At 50.3% G+C, this 22,021-nt stretch overlaps 1 protein-coding gene across 3 annotated transcripts in view; it reads right to left on the bottom strand.

The window, feature by feature from the left end:
- DCAF1 (DDB1 and CUL4 associated factor 1) overlaps positions 1 to 5,473 on the bottom strand; it is a 53,860-nt gene extending 48,387 nt beyond the window's left edge. Inside the window, exon 1 of one of the 3 annotated variants that reach the window (XM_036030273.1) lies at positions 5,267 to 5,473. The gene's annotated coding sequence lies outside the window, so the exon portion shown is untranslated. Of the gene's footprint in view, positions 1 to 2,675; positions 2,696 to 5,266 lie in introns of those variants that run through there. The other 2 variants (XM_028518105.2, XM_036030274.1) reach the window with 2 other exon arrangements.
- Between the last annotated feature and the right edge of the window lie 16,548 nt (positions 5,474 to 22,021).

Raw genomic sequence — 22,021 nt, 5'->3', positions numbered from 1 at the left:
TTTAGAACACCCCGCAGCCAGCATCACACCCACCGGCGAAAGACTGAGAGCTCTCCCCCCAAACCAGGAACGAGACAAGGATGCCCACTTGCACCACCTACATAAAACACTGTACTGAGGTCTAGCCAGAGCAATTAGTCAAGAAAAAGAAATAAATGCATCCAAGTTAGAAAGGAAAAAGTAAAGTTGTCTTTACTCACAAAATGACATGATCCTATATATAAGAAATCCTAAGGAATCCACCAAAAAAAAAAACAAAACCTTAAGAGTTAATAAGTTAGCAAAGCTACAGAATACAAGATCTACACTAGCAATAAACAATCCAGATATGAAATTAAGAAAACAATTTCATTTATAATAATGCCAAAAAGAGTAAAATATTAAGGAAAAAACTGAACCCAAAAAAGGCCCAAGACATATACTGAGAACTACAAAGCACTGCTGAAATAAATTAGAGAGGACCCAAATAAATGGAAAGACATCCTCTGTTCATGGACTAAAAACTTAACATTGTTGGCATGACAATACTCTCCCAAGTGGTCAACAGTCCCTGCAATGCCTATCAAAAGCCTGAAGACCTTTTTTGCAAAAATGGAAACTTCCATCCAAAAATTCATATACAATTTCAAGGGACCCTGACTAATCAAATAATCTTGAAAAAGAAGTTGGAGAATTCACATTTGATTTCAAAACTTTCTACAAAGCTACAGTAATCAAGACTGTGGTCGCCCCAGCTGGTGTGGCTCAGTGCACTGAGTGCCAGCCTGCAAATAGAAAGGTCACTGGTTCGATTCCTAGTCAGGGCACAAGCCTGGGTTGTGAGCCAGGTCCCCAGTTAGAGTCATGTGAGAGGCAACCAATTGCTGTCTCTCTCACAGATTGATGTTTCTCTCCCTCTCTTTCTCCTTCCTGTCCCCTCTCTCTAAAAAGTAGTAAATAAAACGTTTTTTTAAAAAAATGAAAAGACAACCCACAAAATGGAAAGAATATTTGTAAATTATATATTTGATAAGGATCTAGTATTCAAAACATATAAAGAACTCCTGTAATTCAACAACAACAAAAAAAACTGATTCAAAAAGGGGCCAAAATCTTGAACAGACATTTCTCCAAACATGACATACAAATGGCCTACAAAACATGAAAAGATGCTCAACCTCACTGGCCATTAGAGAAATAACAATCAAAACCACAATAAAATAGCACTCACACCTACAAGAATGCCTACACCCCCAAAAGTCAGAAAATAACAAGCACTGGCAAGGAGGTGGAGAAACTGGGAGATACACAGCTGATGGGAATGTAAAACTGTACAGCAAGTATAAAAAAACAGTTAGGTGGCTCTTCAAAAAAAATTTTTTTTAAACTTCAAAACAGAATTATGACATGACTCAACAATTCTGCTCCCCAAACAAACTGAAAACAGATATTCAAACACTTGTACACAAATGCTTGTACGCACATACCCCAAACAAATTGAAAAAAACAGATATTCAAATACTTGTACACAAATGTTCAAAGCAGAATATTCACAGTAGCCAAAAAGGCGGAAACACCACAAGTGTCCATCAATGAGTAAACGGGTAAGCCAAGTGTAGTTATATTCATAAAATACAATGTTACTCAACCACAGAAAGGAAAGAAGTACTGATACATGTTACAGCTATGAATGAATCTTGAAAACAATACGCCAAATGAAAGAAGCAGGACAAAAGGTCACATACTGTGTGATTCTATTCATAGGAAACACCCAGAATAGGTGAAGCCATATAGAGAAAGGTTGACTACTGGTTGCCAGAGGCCTGGGGGAGGAGGAAATAGGAAATGACTCCTTAATGGATATGGGGTTTCCTTCTGGGGTGATGAAATGTCTTGAAACTAAAAGAAATGATGGCTGCACAAGGTTGTTAGTACACTAAGTGCCACTGAATTGCATACACTTTAAAACAGGAAAGATTAATTTATGGTATGTGAATTTTACAATGTTTTTAATTTTAAAAAGTTCTACAAGGGAATGCCTTTTGGAAAATTTAAGCAATCAGAGAGTGGAACACATAAAGGCAAAGTTTAAAGAAAATACTACTTCTAATCAAGGTCAACTCAGGGACATTAAAATACTAAAATTTTAGTGTTCAATTTAAACATATACTTCTGGTATCATTTTCAAAAGTTCTGATTATCCCTGAGAATAGTCATAACTGGGAATAATCACTTGCCTAAAGTTATAGTAATTATATAACAGACTAAAGTTATAAGATCAATGATAAATCATTTTACTATCAATGAAAGGCTATTAATACAAAATGCATTATACACATTTTATTATGCACAAGACAGTGAAGGTACATTACTCAATTCACCATAGTTTTTTGTTTTGTTTTCTTTCTTGTTTTTTCTTCTTATTCTCAACTTGCCATGTTTTAAAGCGAGTTCTTTAGGTGGTATGCAGAATTTAATGCCTGTCCAATAGTGACACAACAGTTACCAACTGGTGAGTATTAGCAGGGAGCAAACATTTAGCTAAGTAATTCATTTACAACTTTTCGGAATTTTCGCAACCACCCTTCCTTTGTCTACAGATTAGGAAATGGGCTCAGAAAGGTGCCGAAGACTAACCAATTGTTACTTGGTAAAACAGGATTTTAACCATTCATATCCCAACTCTACAGACATACCTGCGAGATCTTGATCAAGTTATTTAACTTCTCCAAATCTCAATTTCCTCATCTATGAAACGGAAATGATTGCTATGAGGGTTAAATAATAACACTGTCCCTATACGGGAATAATATAAAGCCCCATAAAAAATATGTAGAATGTCTTCATCCTTAAAAGGTGGCTGTAAAAGTATTTAGGGGTGATATTGTCTGCAACTACTTTCAATTAGTTCCACAAGATAAACATACACCATACCCATATAGAGAGAAAATATGGCAAAATATTAACAACTGTTGATTTTGGATGGATAAACAAGTGCTTACTTTACTATTCTTTCAACTTTTTAATGTTTGAAATTTTTCATAATAAAAAGCTGGAAAAAATTAAGAAGTATTTCCTTCCCTAATGTGGACTAGTGAGAAAAGCAAAGGGTGTGTGTATCCCCAGAATAAAATATCCCTGGAAGAATACACAAAGAACAGAGAAGAGCTATTACTTTTGTGGCAGGTGGCCGACTTTCTAATGGATAAAGGTAAAAAAAAAGATTTTTCATCATATATTATTACCCTAGTTCTACCATTTTCAATTATTTTGTAATTTTTTAATTGAATCATAAAATCTGTCCTCTTCTAAAACACAATGGCCTATTCAGCAGAATTATCACGAAGCCTAAAATAAAGTCCATGTTCAGGAAAGATCCCGTATGGTTACAAACATGAAGCAAATGTTTGAAAGCATTCTTCCTTATTTAAAAATAAAACAAAAAAACTGGGGAAAATAATACAAGTTTGGAGCTTCACGTAAAATTTACCTAATAACTAGTACGAAATAGAAAATCACGTATAACAACTTTCTATTACTGTCCATGACCAGATATCTCCTTTACAAAAACAGCATAAGAAAATTAGTAGTAAACCGGCTTCAGGTCCTGGCCCTGTGGCTCAGTTGGTTAGAATGTGTCTGATGAGACAAGAGTTGCAGGTTCATCTCGGGTCACTGGGTCACGTCTCGTACAACAATCAACCAATGCATGCTTATATAACTGGAACAACAAATGGATGTTTTCTCTCTCTTCCCCTCCCACCTCCCTCTCTAAAAGCAATAATTAAAAAAATAAAAAAACTTCAATCACTCGAAGGTGAGCTAACCTGTGGTTCACTTCACCAGATTCCTTCTCTATTAAACAACCGTACGTAAGATACAACAGTAAAACACTGTGCTCAGCAACTACTCAAGATATGTTGAGCATGAAGCTATTATTTCCTATATATTCCCCAAATTCTACTAGCTACTTTAAAAAAATTTTTATTGAATTTATTGGGGTGACAATGGTTAATAAAATTTTATAGGTTTCAGATCTACAATTCTATGACACGTAATCTGTATGCTGTACTGTGTGTGCACCACCCCAAGTCAAGCTCTTTTCGCTCCTTAACATCCAATAAGATGCACCACCCCAAAACGGCTAACTGCTGTAGATAAAACCCAAGCCTTGACATCACCGGGCAGAAAAACACCAACTCCACTCCTAAGGAATCTAAACATACAAGCTTATATAAACCTCAAAGGTAAACCCCAGTAGAGCTTATATAAGCCTTAAAGGTAAACTCCAGTACACTGGAAAAAGAAAATTACAGGTCGACAATGTCAATGAACCTCTTGCTCTGTAGTAACAAAGCGTTCAGAACAGGAAGATGCTAATATAAATGAATTAAAACGCAAACTAATTAAGAGGCTTCAACTGAAAGCAGAGTGAGGAAAAAAACAACGTGATGCGGCCAGGGACGGGTCATTTGGGACTCAAAAAGTACTACTACAGAGATTCCAAAACTACTGCTTCAACAAATAAGAAACCCGAGCGCTACCACTGCAATAGGAGGAAACCGTTCAGTAAGAGAAGACGGAGTTAAGCAAAGGCCTGGACACCCCGGCTGCAAACGACTAGAACCCACGGAAACAGGTTCCCGGGAAGCCTGGCAGGCACTCCGAGCTGGGGCTCCACGGCGCAGGACCCTCACACCTCTGTCCACCCTACCCCCGCACCACCGCGGGTGGGAGGAGTGCCCGGAAAGCTCCGCCCCCTCGCCCGGTCCGGGAGCCAGGCGGGAGCAGGGGGAGCCAGCTCGAGGCCGAGGGAGGAGAAAGCGGGCCCAGGTGACTGGAGCTAGAGGCGGAAACAGCCTGGAAAGAGGGCCGCCGTACGGCGGCGGGGAAGATGGGGCTCCCCAGGCCGTACGGAACGGAGATTGGGATGATTGGGAGGAAAAACGCGACCAGGGGGATGAGAGAGGCCCCTCCTACAGGTAGGGGCGGGCACACACCCCTACCCCCCCACTCCGGGCGGAAGAGTTACTCTCGGGAAGCTTCTTTCGCGGACTGCAGGAAGAACGCGAAGACCCCGCCCCCGGGCCAAGAATCTGGAAGAGGGAAAGTCCTGTCAGGCCCCGGGCCCAGCCTCCCCGGCGGCCCGGCCCGCCCCCTCGCCGCCGGAGGCCCGGGCAGGTGCCGCCCCTCCCCCAGCCCGCGCCCACTCTCCCGCCCGCCGGGCCATGCGCCCCGTCTCCTCGAGCCCCTCCCAGGGAGCTGTCTTCCTCCCTTCCCCACTCACCTTCCCGGGCGGCTCTGCCGCTCGCCCCTGACCCCGCCAGCGGCCACAGTTCACACACAACCGCCTCAGGTCCCGCACTATCCCTCACTCACACACACAGCGCGACCACGACTCCAGAGTGGCCCACATATTATGCGTCAGTCGCGCGCTACGTGCGCCGCGCGCGCGCGTGCGGGCGCGCCCCCGCCCCCCCCTTCCAACTCGGCGGGAGGCTCGCTAGCCGGAGGCGGGAGGAAAACGCCGGCGCGAGCGGAGGAATATTAACGAACCCCGAAGCCTCCTGGGAAATGAAGTTTCGCTTCTAGGGGCGGGACGTATCAGTCAATTAGCGCTAGAGCGCATCTCCTGCGCGCATTGACTTCTGGGGTTTGTAGTTCTTAAGATTAACGCGAACGGCTGCATGGTCATTGGCTGCTTCGGAAGGCGGAAGCGAAAGGTGAGGCACTAGGGTCCTTGCTAGCCAGTACTACGAGAGCTGGATACCTTTTCATTACCTTATTATGCCCCATGTGACACAGGAGAGCTTGTTTTACTCTCCCATCGGGCCCATTGTTAACATACCAGGACCTAAGAAAATATTTCCCATTAAACAGAAGGCGCTGGTTTTTCTTTGTCTTTCCGTACGAGACCTAACCTGTAGGATCAATAAATATTCATCCTAGGTATTATATATGAGGCAGTCAAAAGGGGAAAAATTCCAAAGGCCATAAGTAAGGCAAGGCTGACCTCGGAGGTCATCTAATTTAATTCCTTTATTTGGCAGCTGGGAAAAGTGAGGCTGAGAGTGAGTGACTTGCCTAACAAACACCACACAACCAGTTAGCAGCGGAACCAGAACAACTGACCGACTCAGGGATCCCCTGACTTGGGGGCATGAACGACAAATGTGACTTCGCAGATGAGCAGAATCTCTCCCTGACAGGGTCCTACCCAGCCTTTCTCTCTCTCTGGGAGTCCTTAGCAAGTTTCTGAGCATTTCTGTGTAGTCCTCGGAGCCAACACTTTCACTGGGGGAACATGGAACACAGCAAGCCTGCTGCCATGCTCAGGTTCCACGGCTAGCAAGAAGCTAGCCAGAACCCTGTTCGGGTTGCTCACTTGGTTAGAGCATCGTCCCTATACCCCAAGGTTGCAGGTTCGATCCTGGGCAGGGCACGTACAAGAAGCAACCAGTGAAAGCACCAATAACAAATTGATGTCTCTCTCTCTCTCTCTCTCATAAATAATAATTTTTTAAGAAAGAAGCCCAGAACCTGAATGCTGAGTCTCTTGATTCCACTCCCCATTGGACCCCATTCCCCTAGTTCCAGAAAAGAGACCTCCTTCCTCCTTCACTTCAACGTGCAGCTTGGAGCAGCTGCTCAGGCACAGAATTCTAGAATGTGGGTGGCAGCGCCACAGACATGTCCCCTCTCTGCAACCCTTTCACCTGCCATGACACAGAGCTCGCTTCTCTGTGCTTCTGGAACTTTGTCTATATCAATAATGGCCACTATCATGTCCTTAGACTTTACGGCCGGCTCAACTCTGAGCCGAGCGTTCCACCAACACTTTTTCATTTAACCTTCACTACCACCTCCCAGCATAGACATAGTTAGCCGCCTGTACAGGTGAGATACCTGAGCGTAGAGAGGTGGTCCAAGAAATGGGGCCCAGGTTTGTGGGTCCAGAGGCTGGACCCATAACTTTCCTGTGCCTGGCCTCCAGCATACCTTGGCTGACTTTCCTGCCATGCCTCCCTGGGCCGTACACCCAAAAATGCATAACGGTGGCGGGTTCCAGCCTCAGATACCCTCCCTCTGTTCATGGTTTAGCTAGCGCGGCAGTGACTTCCCCACTGGCTGGGGTCCAGCAGGCGGAGAACCCTCCTGTTCGTGGCACAGCCTCAGCCTGCCACCAGATGGCACTGCTCCCCTTCAGAAACCCAGTCTTGTGTGCTGGGTCAGTGATGGGAATGTGGAGGCTTTGGAGAAACTGGGGTCTAGGAGACCAGGGAAGCAGGGCAGGAGCTGTACAGGGCCTGTCTAGAAGCCGCTCCCTCCAGAATCTGCTCTGTGAGGTCTTCAGGCCTCCTCCCCACGCCAACACCCCACAGGCGCACACAGACACACACCTGCAGGCACTCCCAGATTCACTCCCAGCCTGAGATGGCAAAAGGACAGCACCCAAGTTTTCTGCACGCGCATTAACATATTTCACAGAGCGAACATGCATGCCAGATACACAAGCATGCACATCTGTGCATTGGCACAACCACTTTCTCATCTACGTACACACAAGCACAATGCCACAGAAAACCCAGGCCCACACACCCAGCTTGGTCTGACACATCGCTTCTGAATCACTGGAAAGAGACTTCTTGACCTCTGTGGAAAAACATCTCTGAACTCAGCCCCACCACCCTCCATTCTGCCTGTGTACCGCAGGCAGCCCCACCCCCACCACGTGTGCCTCAGAAAGAAGCAGCCACCATCCAGAAGGGCAAAGGGTGGTTCTTGCCCAGTGGCAGAGAAAGGACAGAGCGGTCCAGCCCTGGCCCCCACACCAAGAGCTACAGACCTGGGTGTGCTCCACCTGCCCTCAGCCCTGAGCAAGGCCGTGCTCTGGGGCGGAGTACCCATCCTGTGGGTGGGAAAGCCAATAGCACCAAGTGTCCTGGGCCTCAGGGGAGGGCCCTCTCCCCCTCTTCACCCTTCCACCACCCCATCACTCCCACCACCTACTTCCAGGCTCACCTGACCCAGGGGCTCCCACTAGCCCCTCCCCATCCTGGTGCCACCACCACCACTGTGCCTCCTCTGGCAGCTCCCTAGGGCCTGGAGGCAAGGCCAACTGTCCCGCATCCTCTCCCACGCTGCTGTGGGCTGAGCAGGTACTCCAAGCGTCCATGGCTCACGGGAGACGACAAGGACAGGGTCGAGGCTGTCAGGCTCTGGAGACCCCAGCCTGGACAAAAAGGGAGTTGTGATCATTCACTCTGCACCCTCCCCCTGCCTGGGAGCCCCTACGGCCCCCTGGAAAAAATGGAACTCTAACCCTCAGTGCCCAAGAGGTGTGCAGAGCAGCCACTCCTGTGCGGCCATATCCCTGTCTACCATTCTCATTTTACAGAGGGAGGAATTGAGGCTCCACAAAGACAACAGTGAAAGGCTTCACTCGCTCAGTGGCCGCAGGAGCCGAGGTCTCCAGGAGGCCATCCCTGTCTCCTGCTCCCGCAGGAACGACTTCCTGGATGGGCTGAGGCTCCAGTGGGGAGCGACGCAGCAGCAGCTCCCAGCCCCACGCCAGCTCCCATGCACCAGGGCCCCAGCCAGAGTGAGGAGACCCCAGAAGAGCCCCGTGCAATACTTAGGGCATACTTATATTTTTAAAAGTGATCATTCATCTGAAATTAAAATTGCACTGTCCATCTTATGTTTTATCTGGCAACCCCACCTCGGAACCACTGCTCAGCCACAGACCCCCCACCCCTGCAAGGTCTCCCCTCCTGCAGCCCCCAGGGCCTCATTGAAATTGTCTGAAAAATTGTTCGAAGCAGATCAGAGCCGCTGCCTCCCAGTGGAGCGCATTGCAAGTTCGACAGGCCAAACAGTGGAGGCTGCCGCACCCCAAAGCTGATGATCTGGGGACATCAGGCTCAAGACCTTCGCTTCTGCCCTTCTCTCTTTCCCCCTGTGGCTGAGGGGCAGGGATGAGAAAACGGGTTTTCCCTCTCTACTGGGGAGAGTTTGCAGGAGACAGGTCGGCCGTGAGCCTGGCTTTGGAAGCGGGCGTCCCAATAGTGGGTGCTTCCAGTTATCAGCTGCGGGACCTCGGCCTAATGCCTTCGCCTCTCAAGCTCTAGTGTCCCTGCCTGGAGGATGGGAATAAGGACGCCCCCTTTCTAGCATTGCTAGGGGCATTAAAGGGGATACTGCATGTAGGGTGCCTAGCTTGGGGCCTGACACACGGCCGTGCCAGCTAAGGGATGGCTCTTCTGGGTCTACGGCTGTCGCCACTGAAGTTCTTCAGGACTGCCTCGGCCCAGGCTGCTCTCTCTCGGTTCCCAGGACTGCCTGCGGGAAGAGCTCAGGCTTTCCTTGTGTAAATTTAGAGAAATGAGCTCCTTGCCAGAAAAATCCTGGGGCCCATTTTCAGAAGCACTGGGAAGTGGTGGAGTTGCTATTCTTAGGGGCCAACTGTGCACTCTCTGGCCCTGCCCAGGACTGAAAACTGAGTGGGCCAGAGGCTGGTTTAAGAGAATCTGCTCCTAGGGCTTCCTCCCGCCGGCAAGGGCTACCGCCGATCAAGGGTGAAGATGGTCAAGGCCAAGGAGCCCCTTGGATGTGAAGCCAGACATGCCACCCTTCCCAAACCTGCCATGGCCCCTGCTTCCTACTGAAGCTTCTGGAACTCTTGCCCAGAGCACACTTCCTTCCTTCCCTGGGGTTCTCTGGCAGAATGGTGATGTCACAGTCGAAGCAGAGGCCAGAGAGGATGGCCGGTGGAGGACCCTCACGGGGCCTGCCCGGCACAAAGAGGGGCTGTGTGCCAGGGCCAAACTAAACTCTGCCGTCCCGGAAGCCCAGCCCCTGTCAGATCCCCCAGCCTGGCTGCCAATATCAACTGGGGGGCCCTGCCCTTCAAGGGGCTATGCTCCAGGTAAGAGGTGGGGGTTTGGGGAACAGGTGCAGGGAAGGTTAAGGAGAAAATACTCCCAGCCTCTTTTGCCTCGGGTTTCTGGAAGCGTGAATTCTCCCAGGGAGAAACAACAGTGCAGTCGGCACTGGAAAGAGAAGCCCTTGGATTTTCGGTCATGCCCGTTTGTAGCCATGTGACCTTTTCCCCGGATTCAGGAATCTCTGGCCTGACGCCCTGGAAGGGGCTCTGGGTGGGGACTGCTGAGCAGACCCTGCTGGGCACCCCGGTGGCAGAAAGCTTCCTACCCCGTCAGCCCTTTCACTCAGGAAAGCCTGGAGAAGAATGGCCTCGACCACCAGGCCATTCTGCTCCGACCGCCAGTTCTGAGGCCAGAGACCCCCCAGCACCACCACCCGGCATAACCGGCCCCTGCCCCAGCTCGAACCTGGTAGCGATGGGCCTGGGCCTTTGAGAGAAAGTGCCAGACGCAGCCAGGAGTGCCCAGTTAGGCCTGGGAGCCGATGTCAGCAAAGAGAGGTGTGTCCTGGGCTCTTACTGGGAGGCGGGCTGCTCCTCATTCCCTCAGTGGCGGGGGTGTCTCTCCGTGAAAATGCACATGATGTTCCTGGGGGAAGAGCCTCTGCCCCGCTCTCCTTCACCAGGCCCCCCCTTGTCACAAAATGGCCTTTTGTGAAGTCACACAGTTGGCTGCCTCCCCCCGCATGACCAGGGGCCAAGACAACCAGGGGCTAGTGGGCATTTGGGGGGTGCTTCAGGAGTGGCCTTCGGACTCTAGAGAGGGGATCCGGTTGCAGGGCCAAGGGGTTCCCTTGGAGACTTGGGCATGGGGACAGTAGCTCAGGTCTCAGTCGTTGTCAGGAGGTGAGAACAGCTGGAGCCTGGGGCTGGGGTCTGGGGCACAGGCTTGCCCCTCAAGACCTGGGCGGGTGGAGAGCGGGGTCCCCACCACAGCTGCATATAACAAAGGTTCTGATCACTGCTGCTTCCGGCGGCCCATGGCAGAGAGGTTAAGACCTCCGACCAGGGACCCTATCGTCCCCTCCCCTCGGTGCAATCCATCCCTGGTCGTGCCCTGGTTGACAATCCCCCCTGCTTCCCGGGCAAGCGCCTGCTGCCCAATGCCAGGCTGATGAGCAGCCCTGCTGGCCTGCTCGGAGGAGGAGGAAGGACGCTGGGAGAAGTGGGAGGCTGAACACTCCTTCCCCAGTGTGGACACTCAAGCTGTCGGAGGAGCCAGCCCAGGGCAGGAAACAGTGGGGAGGAAGCAGCTTCTCCACGTGAGGCGCAGAAAGTCGGCCACTATTGTGGAGGGTGAAGTTCGTGTGGTGGGGGGGGGAGCCTGCCCCTTGATGGAAGCCTGGTTTTAAAAACAAAGCAACAAAGCCATTTTCAGTCAAGTCAAGGAGTCCTGAGCTCCAGTTCTGTGCCTGGCCCCATACCCTGTGTCCCTGGGCGGCAGGAGGATGCAGCCCATGGTGGGGATGGCGGGCCCTGCCTGCAAGGGCCCAGAGTCCAGCGACTGAGCGATCACGCTCGGTGACATCCCTGAAAGAGAAGACTAATGTTCCAGGCAGCGGCAGGACCACCTGGAGCCCAGGAGCCCACCTGCCAGGCCACGGCCGAGCCAAGGCAGCTGTACTCTGCCTCCCGGGGCTTGCAGGTCTGGGTCGGGGGGTCATTCATGCAGGCCATGCCTCCCCCAAGGGCCTCCGGCTGTCCACCCTACGGCCAGTGCTGTAGGGGCACTGCATTGCACCCCCAGCACACCACACACCTCACACCTGGCCCTCTGCCCCAACCTTGCTTCTCTCCTGTGGGCTCTGAAATCAGCGTCCAGGCTCTGCGGCCCGAAGCCCCCCTGGGAGTCTGAGTCAGGAGCCCATCAGGCACGTGTCTGTGCCTGGTTTCTGAATCACTGGACACTGACCGGATGAACTCTGGACCCGAGTCCAGATCTGTTCAGTCAGCATCTTCCCAGGAGGCGCACAGGCATTGCTGGCTGCCGAGGCTCCCAGGCAGAGAGAACCACTGGTCTAGGAGGAGTGATCAGCATCGAACAGGATGTGGCTAAGATGGTCTTCACCCTGTGGTGGGGCCCAGAAGCTGGAAATCCTGGGGAGACAGCTGCACAAACAGCCATGCAATGTGACAGAAGCTTCAGTGGGCAGGAGACAGGAGACTGTCTTTTTCCAGGTAATCTCCGCTTTGAGGCCCTTGTAACCTGCAGAACTGTCCTTGTCCATATTCGAGTGCAGGATGTATCTGATGGCAGGGGGCTGCCAGCCTCACCCAGGAGCCGGAAGATGCCCAGGGCAGCCTGGGTGGAGCTCAAACGCTCCGCTCCCAATTTCTTTTCCCCAAGACAGAGAGCAGAGGGACGAGGGCAAGGCAGGTCTGGGTTCCAGGGGCTTTTGTTCCAAGGAAGCCATGAGAAGCGTCATGACCTTGGCTACCCTGAGGTCAGGAAATTCTGGAGAGCAGAGTAGGAGGGCCGGGGACCTTGTTGCAGGGAAGTGCAGCCAGCACACCGCAGCTGACAGCAAGGGCTGCTCTGCCCCTCAGGCTGGGGGGGCAGGACAGAGAAGAGCAGAGCCTCCCTAGGGTCAGGCCTGGGGGGCGCAGAAGGCCCCTCAGGGAGCTGACAGGCTGGTACGAGGCTCTTAGCCCCGGCTACACATTTGAATCTCCTGCGGAGCTTGACGGATTCTGTCTGGGCTGAGTGCAGACCTCCAGCGCCGCAGAGGTAGCTGCCACCAGAGGCCTGGCGTAGCATCACCAGTTAAACCTCGTGACTTAGCTAGTGACAAAGCCACTAGAGCCTCAGCCTGCAGGTGGGGAGGGCCTGTCCCACCATCTCCCCGTCCCAGGAGTGACAGCTGAGAGGAGACGGCGGGACAGAGGGGACTTCAGATAAAGCACAAAAGCCAGCTCACACCCCTGGCTGGCATAGTTCAGTGGATTGAGAGCGGGCTTCGAACCAAAGTTGTTGCAGGTTCGATTCCCAGTCAGGGTACATGCCTGGGTTGCAGGCCACGGCCCCCAGCAACCGCACATTGATGTTTCTCTTTCTCTCTTTCTCCCTTTCTCCCTCCCCTCCCTCTCTAAAAATAAATAAATGTTAAAAAAAAAAAAAAAAAAAGCAAAGACAAAGACCATGTCTTCTTCATTTCTAAAAAAAAAAAAAAAAAAAAGCCAACTCACGTTGGGCACGCACCTGGGTTGGGCGAAGCCCTTCCAGTCTGTTCGCTCGTGTAACCCTCACCGACGCCAGGGGAGGGTACGATTTTCGGCCTGTGCCAGTTTTACATTCGTGTGTGTGTGCATTTTTTATAGATAGACTACATCTTTAGAGCATTTCCCCCCAAACCCCTAACTCCACACACACACACGCACGGCCTCCCCCACCAGATGCTACATTTAGTTGTCATGATGGACGGAACAACATTGACAACAACGTTGTCACCCGATGTCCGTAGTCTGCAGCAGGGTCACTCTCAGGTGTACAGCCTGCGGGTTTGAACAGAGGTACAATGACAAATATTTCACGTTTCAATACCATTTTATTTTTATCAGAGTAGTTCACGCTCAGTGGTTGCAAAGTCAGAGTACAAAAAAGGCCCGTAGGGAACACCAACCGTGCCTCTTCCTGCCCCCCCCCACCCCTCCTAACCCCAGCCCCAGCCCTGGGGGCAGAGTAGCACCCTTCTCCTGCACTCACGAGCCTCAGGCTGGCACGGAGGTATTGAACCTTCTCCGGATCAAGAAGCTTAGAAGGGACTGGAGACAAACAGCCCCTTGGGGCCCAACGGCCAGACTGGCCTGACACGCCCGCTGCCCCCGGCTCAGCCAGGCATCTCAGATAAGACCTCCTAGAGGCATTTCCAACGCCTGCACCTGCCGCCGCGTCTGCAGGCAGGGAGCCCAGCACCTGCTCTGTGCGCGGTCCCAGGCGCCGCCTCTCAGCAGGGCTGTGTGGCGGGCTGCACGCCCTGTTTTCACAGATGAGCAAGCTGTGGCTTAGGGAAGTTGGCCAACTTAGGCCACACCGCTCAGCTCCGAGCACAAAGTCTAGGGCTCCTGCTCGCTCCTCCATCGAAAAAATAAAGGTAGGGGCGGGGCACATTCAGCCAGCAAGCACCCCAGGGACTGCTGGGACAGTGGCACCCCCACCCCGAGCCGCCTAATGAAGATGTCACCTTGGAGGGCCTCTTCCCAGATGGGCTAGAGCAGCCCAGGGGCCTCCAGCAGGTCTGCTGGGACGGCTGCCCTGGGGAGGCATGAGGGAGCATCCCATCCCCCTCCTTCGGGGTGTGGGGATGGAGGTGCTGGAGCAGGGGCCCTGGCTGCCCACCCTTCCTTCCCTGGCCCACCAGTCCCTTTTCAGGCAGCTCGCGTCTCCCTGTGTGAACCTCCTCGCCTGCCTTCCCCTCCAGGTGAGAGGAAGACGGGGATGAGGGGCTGTCCCGGAGGTGATGAGGGGCTGTCCCGGAGGTAGCTGGGCATAATCTGGGAAGGCTCCCCGCAGGTGGGAAGGGGGAGGGACAGGCTGCAGAGGAGAAAGGAGAAACGGATGAAGGGAACTGTGGGAAAGACCCAAATTGTGGCTTCCCTCAGCCTCCTTACAACAGCAGGTGCCTCTGTCTCTGGCCGATCACTCATCTCTTCCTCCCTCCCTCCCTCCCTCCCTCCCTCCCTTCCTCCTTCCCTCCCTCCTTCCTTCCTCCCTCCCTTCCTCACTCCCTCCATTCCTCCCTCCCTACCTCCCTTCCTTCTTCCCTTCCTCCCCCTCCCTCCCTCCCTTCCTTCCTTTCTCCCTCCCTTCCTCTCTCCCTCCCTCCCTCTCTTCCTCTCTCCCTCCCCCCCTCCCTCCCTTCCCCTCTCCCTCCCTCCCTCCCTTCCTTCCTCCCTCCCTCCCTCCCTCCCTTCCTTCCTCTCTCCCTCCCTTCCTCTCTTCCTCTCTCTCTCCCTCCCTTCCTCTCTTCCTCTCTCTCTCCCTCCCTTCCTCCCTCTCTCCCTCCCTCCCTTCTTTCCTTCCTTCATTGAGCCCCGTGTGCTGGGCAGGAAACAGGGTCCTGCCTCCCATTCACAGCTGCAGGGGGAGACAGCCACACAGACAGCCACACGGTGACAAAAGCTGCAGCGAGCGTGTCCCGGGACCCCAACGGTGGCTGGAGAGGACCAGAGCGTCCAGGACAGTTCACATGCCGCTCTTTAAGGGCCAAGTCCGTCCCCTAAACCCTAGATATGCTTACATAGGAAACGAGTGCTTGTTATTAGAAACATTTTTGCCTGGCTCTGAAACAATACCGAGTGCCCCGGTGGTGTGTTCGTACGTCCCACGTCCAACTGTGGAAGCATTTCTAAATTGTGTTGGAGGACCCATAATGTAACATTGGGTACCTTAACTATTTTCACTGTGGAGCCCAGGAGCATTAAACACATGCATAATGTGCAACCACCGCCCCCGTAACTCTCTTCATCTTACACAGCTAGTACTTTGTACCAGTAAATAACAGCTCCCCGCTCTCTGCGCTCCTGAAACCACTGCGCTACTTTCTGTCCTTCGAGCCTGACTACCTCTGGGGCCCCCAGTGAGATGAGTGGGCTCACACAGCATTTGTCTTTCTGAGACCGGCTTCTTTCACTTAGCATGGTGTCCGCAAGGTTCACCCGTGTCGTGACACACGGCAGAATTTCCTTCCTTTCATTTTGTTTTTAAGATTTTATTCATTTTTATTTTTAGAGAGGGAAAGGAGGGAGAAAGAGAGAGAGAGAGACATCATGTGCGGTTGCTGGGGGTCGTGGCCTACAACCCAGGCATGTGCCCTGACTGGGAATCGAACCTGCGATGCTTTGGTTCGCAGCCCGAGCTCAATCCACTGAGCCACGCCAGCCAGGGCAGAATTTCCTTCCTTTTAAAGAGGGAATGATATTCCACTGGAAATGCGCATCACAGACCTCTGACACCCAAGGACTCTGTTTACACAACGGAGTGTGGAAGGCCCCGAGAGTCTCAGGGGTCCCTGAGAGATGGAGCCGGGCAGAGAGCAGGGCCAGGCCAAAGGGGAGGGGTGGCGCTGATGACACACGGGGTGCGGGATCAGAGTCAACGGGCGAGCCTCTGAACTCCACTGCGGTGAGCTGGGCTGGGCCCTGGTCGTCTGCGTCTCTCCCAAGCCCCCCAGGAGGCCAGGGCTGCTGGCTCTGGTCCAGGCTTTGAGCGACGAGGCCCCATAAACAAGCACAGCTTCTCTAGCTCTGCTTCTCAGGTAAGCTCCCCTCTCCACAAAAGGCATTGCCAGGTAGGCAGCCGTCACCCCGCCACCTCCCTGCCCTTAACCCTGCTTTCAGTTACCAAGACCTGACAATGCTCTGACTGGTCCCGTTTGGACCTTTGTCACGTCCCCCCCTCCCCCCACCCCTTTCCAACACTGGTGTGTTTTCTCCAGCCTGTCCCCTTGGTACGACCCAAAATGCACCTTTAGGTTTTCAGTGTGGTTGATAAGGGCCCTGGTCACATCTGCAGTCTCGTTTCTTTTCATTTTACTCCTGCAGTTCCCGCCTCTTGCCTTGACCCCTGCAGTTCCCCCTATCAGAACCCTCTTCTCCATCGTTCACCCAATCCCATCCCTGCTCCTGCCTGCCCCTCCCCCGAGCTCGCCCCCCTCTAAGCTGGGAGCCTGCTTGCTCACTCTTGCTTCAGTGAGGGCCATTGTGATAATATCCACCCTCCCCCCAAAGACCCTTTAAGCAAAACAAAGAACTGATTTTGAAAAGAGAAGCAGGTGTTTTTTGGATTTACAAGCAGGAACATCGGTTCTTCCCTCCTCTCTCTTTTTTAAGATTTTGTCTATTTATTTTTAGAGAGCTGGGAAGGCAGGGAGAAAGAGAGGGAGAGAAATATCGATGTGTGAGAGGGTACATTGATTGGTTGCCTCCCACACAACCCCAAAGAGGGACCTGGCCCACAACTCAGGCTTGTGCCCTGACTGGGAATTGAACCAGTGACCCTGTAGTTCGCAGGCCAGTGCTCAATCCACTGAGCCACACCAGCCAGGGCATCCTTCCTTCCCTCCTTTCTCTGGGACTCTCAGCCCAATGCCCTCTAGTTGCTTTATACTCACTCTGCCTCTTTGAGACTTGACTCCAAGTTTACATGTTGAGATGTAGAATCCAACTGGCCCATTTGCAATTAGGTATTCTCCCTGGGCCAATCAGCTACCGCTGGGGGACTGAGACACAGGGCGCAAACACACTCTCTAGGCCTGAGTGGGTGTTCAGTCTTGGGAAGGGGAATGTGGGCTAGGTAGACCCCAAAAGTGTCTCCTGAGATTCTTAGGGTATTCACCCTGTGCCTCCCTCCTGTGGCGTAACTGCCTGTTACTGGTCCGCCTCCCGCCGTGGACAGAAGCTCTTAGAACAGAGGCCATGCGGTATAACCCTGTCTCCACGGGGCTGAACCAAACACCCTATGCCCGATAAATAGTTGGGAGATGAGGTGCCAAGAAAGCCCAGAGTAAGAGCTGGCTTTGAGGCTCATGGGGGCAGCACAGAAGACGTGACAGTGACTCTTGTGCCTGGCATTAAATCACAGTGACTTTGCTAACCGGGAGTAGAGGTTTAGCAGCAGAGCATGGTGGCCCTGTGGCCTGAATTGGCCCAGCCGTACACCACTGAGCGCCCAGAGATTAACAACACATTAAGAGACAAGGGGGGTGGATAAGACCTGGCAATGGGCGAGGGGTCACCAAGAGGGAGGTTAGACTCCTGGAGGGTCTGAACCCAGTATTTCCTCCTCAGAACCCCTGCTCATGGTTGGTTCACACAGGAGTTAAGGCTGTGTTATAATTGTTTGTGTGTCTGTGTCCCCCAGGAGCCTCAGGGGCTGTGTATTTTTATCTTTGCGAAACAAGTCCCCAGGGTCATTTGAATGAAACTGAATCCCTCTGTGGCAAGTGGGGACTGTGGACAACCCGAATATTCCACTCCACGCAGGCACATGGAGCTCAGCCCCGCGCCAGACAGACTCCGAGTCGCTGCGGTGACCCAACCTGGCCCCATCTGCAGGAGCCATCACAGTGCCAGGAAGAACGACACAGGTGCGAAAACCAAGTTAGTTGCAAACGTGCAGTGGCTCACACAGAAGTTCACACGTAACTCACTACGGGAACCACCTACTATGTGGAAGGCAACCTCTCTCCCCGCTTACTGAGACTGCTCTCAGAAAATCGCCAGCAAAACAGTCATTCACCTCTGAAGGAAGGAAATAACTCCTCCCTGCCCACGGATTCTTAGATGTGGGTCCAAGTTCTGGCTCTACCAGTGACTGGCTGTGCAAGCTTGAGTAATTCCACTTCTCTGAGCTCGAGTTTCCTCTTTTAAGTTGAGGTGAACTTCACACAACATAACATTAACCATTCGAACACTTCAGTACCTTCATAGCATTGTGCAACCACCACGTCATCTGGTTGCAAAACATTTTCATCATCCCCCCAAATAAAACCGTTAAGCCATTGCTCTCCGTCGTCCACCCGGCTCTACCGCCTTCAGCCCCTGGCCACCGCCAATCTAAGTTCTGTCTCCATAGATGTACCTAGTTTAGATATTTCGTATACATGGAATCATCCAGTGTGCGACATTTTGCGTCTGGCTTTTCTCACTTAACGTACTGTTTTTGGTGTTTCTATATGTCGTCAGCGGTATCGGCACTTCATTCCACATTTCGTTTACCCATTCACCGGTGAGCACTGGAGTTTCTCCCACCTTCTGACTGTTGTGAATAATGCCACAATGAACATCGGTGCACAAGCATCTGTGGAGCCCGTGGTTTCAGTTCTTTTGGCCATACACCTAGGCCTGACATTGCTGGGTCACATCGGAATTCTTTGTTTTGCTTTTGGAGGAGCCACCAAGCAGTGTATCGCAGCGGCTGCACCGTCTCACATTCCCATCAGCAACATGCAAGCGTTCCGATTTCTCCACATCTTCACTAACACTTGTAACTTTCTGTGTTTTTTTTTTACATTATTTTATAATAGCCATCCTAATGGGTATGAAGTAGTATTTCATTGAGGTTTTGATTTGCATTTTTGTAATGATTAGTGATGTTGAGCATCTTTTTACGTGCTTATTGGCCGTTTGTATATCATCTTTGGCAAAATGTCTATTCAAGTCCTTTGCCAGTTTTTGAATCAGGTTGCTTGTTTTTTTTGTTGTTGTTGAATTGTAGGAGTTCTTTATATATTCTGGATATTAATCCCTGATCAGAAATATGATTTACAAATATTTCTTCCCCTCTGTGGGTTGCCATTTCACTTTGTCAATAGCGTCAACTGATGCACAACAGTGCTAAATTTTCAAGAAGTCCAACTTGTCTATTTTTTTCTTTTGTTGCCTGGATCTTTGGTGTCATATTCAAGAAACCATTGCCAAATCCAATATTGAAAATTGCCTTGTTTTCTTTTTAGAGTCTTGTAGTTTTAGTTTTTATATTTTTGTCTTTGATATATTTTGAGCTACTGGTAATTTTGTGTATGGTGTAAGGTAAGGATCCAGTCTTTCTCTCTCTCTCTCTCTCTCTTTCTTTCTTTCATGTGGATGTCCAGTTTTCCTATGATCATTTGTTGAAAAGACTGTCCTTATCTTATTGAATGATCTTGGCACCCTCGTCAAAAATCAGTTGATCATAGCCCTGGCTGGTGTAGCTCAGTGGATTGAGCTCAGGCTGCAAACCAAAGGGTTGCTGGTTCAATTCCCAGTCAGGGCACATGCCTGGGTTGCCAGCAAGGTCCCTAGTGGGGGGCCATGTGAGAGGCAACCACACATGATGTTTCTCTTCCTCTCTTTCTCCTTCCCCTCCCCTCTTTCTAAAAATAAAAAAAAATTAAAAATATTTTTAAAAAATCAGTTGATCATAAATATGAGGGTTTATTTTTAGGACCTTTATTCTGTTCTATTGATTTATATGTATTTATGCTGGTACAATACTGATTTGATTACTATAGTACTGTAGTATGTTTTGAAATCAGAAAGTGTGAGTCCCCTGGCTTTATCCTTCTTTGTTCAAGATTGTTTTGACTATTTGGGGTCCCTTGAGACTTCACACAAATTTTAGAGTAGCTGTTTCTGCCAAAAATAATGTTGTGGTATTTGAAGGGGTTGCATGAAACCTGTATATTGCTTTGGGCAATATTGACATCATAACAATCATCTATGTATGTCTCTTCATTTATTTGTATCTTTTAATTTCTTTTAGCAACATTTTTAGTTTTCAGTGAGCAAGTCTTTTTTCTCTTTGGTTAAATTTATTTCTAAGTAGTTTGTTCTTTTTGATGCTAGTGTAAGTAAAATTATTTTCTTAATTTCCTTTTCAGATTGCTAAGTATTAGTATGTAGAAACACAACTAGTTTTTGTGTTGTTTTTGTACCCTGCAATTTTGCTGAATTCATCTATTAGCTCTATTTTTTTGCATGGAATCTTTAGAGTTTTCTACATGCAAGATTATGTCATTGTAAACAGAAATAATTTTTCTTTTTCTTTTCCAAATTGGCTATCTTTGTGCTGCCTAATTTCTCTGGGCCCGGACTTTCAGGTCTATGTTGAGTAGAGGTGTGAATGTGGGTATCCTTGTCTTTTTTTTTTTTAAGATTTTATTTATTTATTTTTAGAGAGGGGAAGCGAGGGAGAAAGAGAGAGAGAGAAACATCAATGTGTGGTTGCTTCTCACGTGGCCCTCACTGGGGACCTGGCCTGCTGCAACCCAGGCATGTGCCCTGACTGGGAATAGAACCTGTGATGCTTTGGTTTGCAGCCACTGCTCAATCACTGAGCTATGCCAGCCAGGGCTTTCCTTGTCTTATTCTTGATCTTAGAGGAAAACATTTCAGCTTTTGTCATTGAATATAATGCCACCTATGGCTTTTCGCACAGGGCCTTTGCTGCATTGAGGTAGTCTCCTACTCCTAGTTCTCTGAGTGTTTTGTTTGTTTTTATCACAAAGGGCCAATCTGGTCACCTCTCATCTTTTTCTTGCCACACTGCTTTGGCTGGAACTTCCAGTGCAATGCTCAATAGCAGTGTGGAAAGCAGGCACAGGTGTCTCATTCCCGGTCTTAAGGAGAAAGCTTTCAACACGTGCAGTATTTCACCATGGAGCACAATGTTCATTGTCAATTTTTTTTATTAGTAGCCTTTAATAACGTTAAGGAGGCTCCTTTCCTTCCCAGTGTGCTGAGTGTTTTTATCCCCCTGCCTCTGGGAGCATCCATGTGTGGTGAGGGTGAGCAGATCCTCTGGGCCCTGGAGCCTAGGTCCCCTCACACTTCCCACCCAGCCCCAACACAGGGCTGATTGCATGGATCTAGGACTGGTTGCCGACTGAGCTTTCAGGAGTCACAGTGAGAGGCCAAAAATGACACATCCCTGCCCAGCTAAACCCTGGATTCGAGCTAGGACTACCTCTTTCTTTTCTTTCCAATATGCATGTCTATTCCCACGCTGTTCTGCTTTTCAAAGCCTCCTCATCCTTAAAAGCTTTTCTTTAGCAAGTCTTCTTTGCCTGAGATGAAGCCCGCTTGCTTGAGGGAGCAGAGCCTCCAGAGGTTTCAAGCATGCTGCTCTCTAACCCAGGAGCCTGCCATTTCTAGATGGTTACCAAAATGGCTATAGACGGGCAGAGCCCATTCCTTACTTCCAAAGGATAATCTAAATGGAAATGCACGTGTGTGCCTGTGTGACACAGTGACAACATTTCATTCAGGTACAAGTGACTGATATAAGTCAGCCTTTCTGGAAAGTTTCTTCAGACAAGGGAGAAAGAATATCAGGCTAAAACTTCCCAAGTCTCAGAAGCCAAAGGACTAAGTGAGAATGGAAAATCCGAGAACACAGAAAAGCTCTGATCCTTTTTGGAGCACCTTCTGCAGATCTAACTCCCCATTGATAGTTTGGGAACACACACTTGTATTTTTATGACCTAATTTGCTCCGAAAATAACTATGGTAGGTATGTCTCAGAGCTCCAGGTGTGAAAGCCCAGAAGAAGAGGGAGATGGGGAGAAGAAAGGATTTTTTTTTTCATAATCCACTGATTTCATGAGGAAAGCAAACCTTTTT

The sequence above is a fragment of the Phyllostomus discolor genome, chromosome 7 (assembly GCF_004126475.2).
Source record: "Phyllostomus discolor isolate MPI-MPIP mPhyDis1 chromosome 7, mPhyDis1.pri.v3, whole genome shotgun sequence".
NCBI classification, from domain to species: domain Eukaryota; kingdom Metazoa; phylum Chordata; class Mammalia; order Chiroptera; family Phyllostomidae; genus Phyllostomus; species Phyllostomus discolor.
The sequence above is the reverse complement of the archived record's forward strand: the minus strand, read 5'-3'. Positions and strand labels throughout refer to the sequence as shown.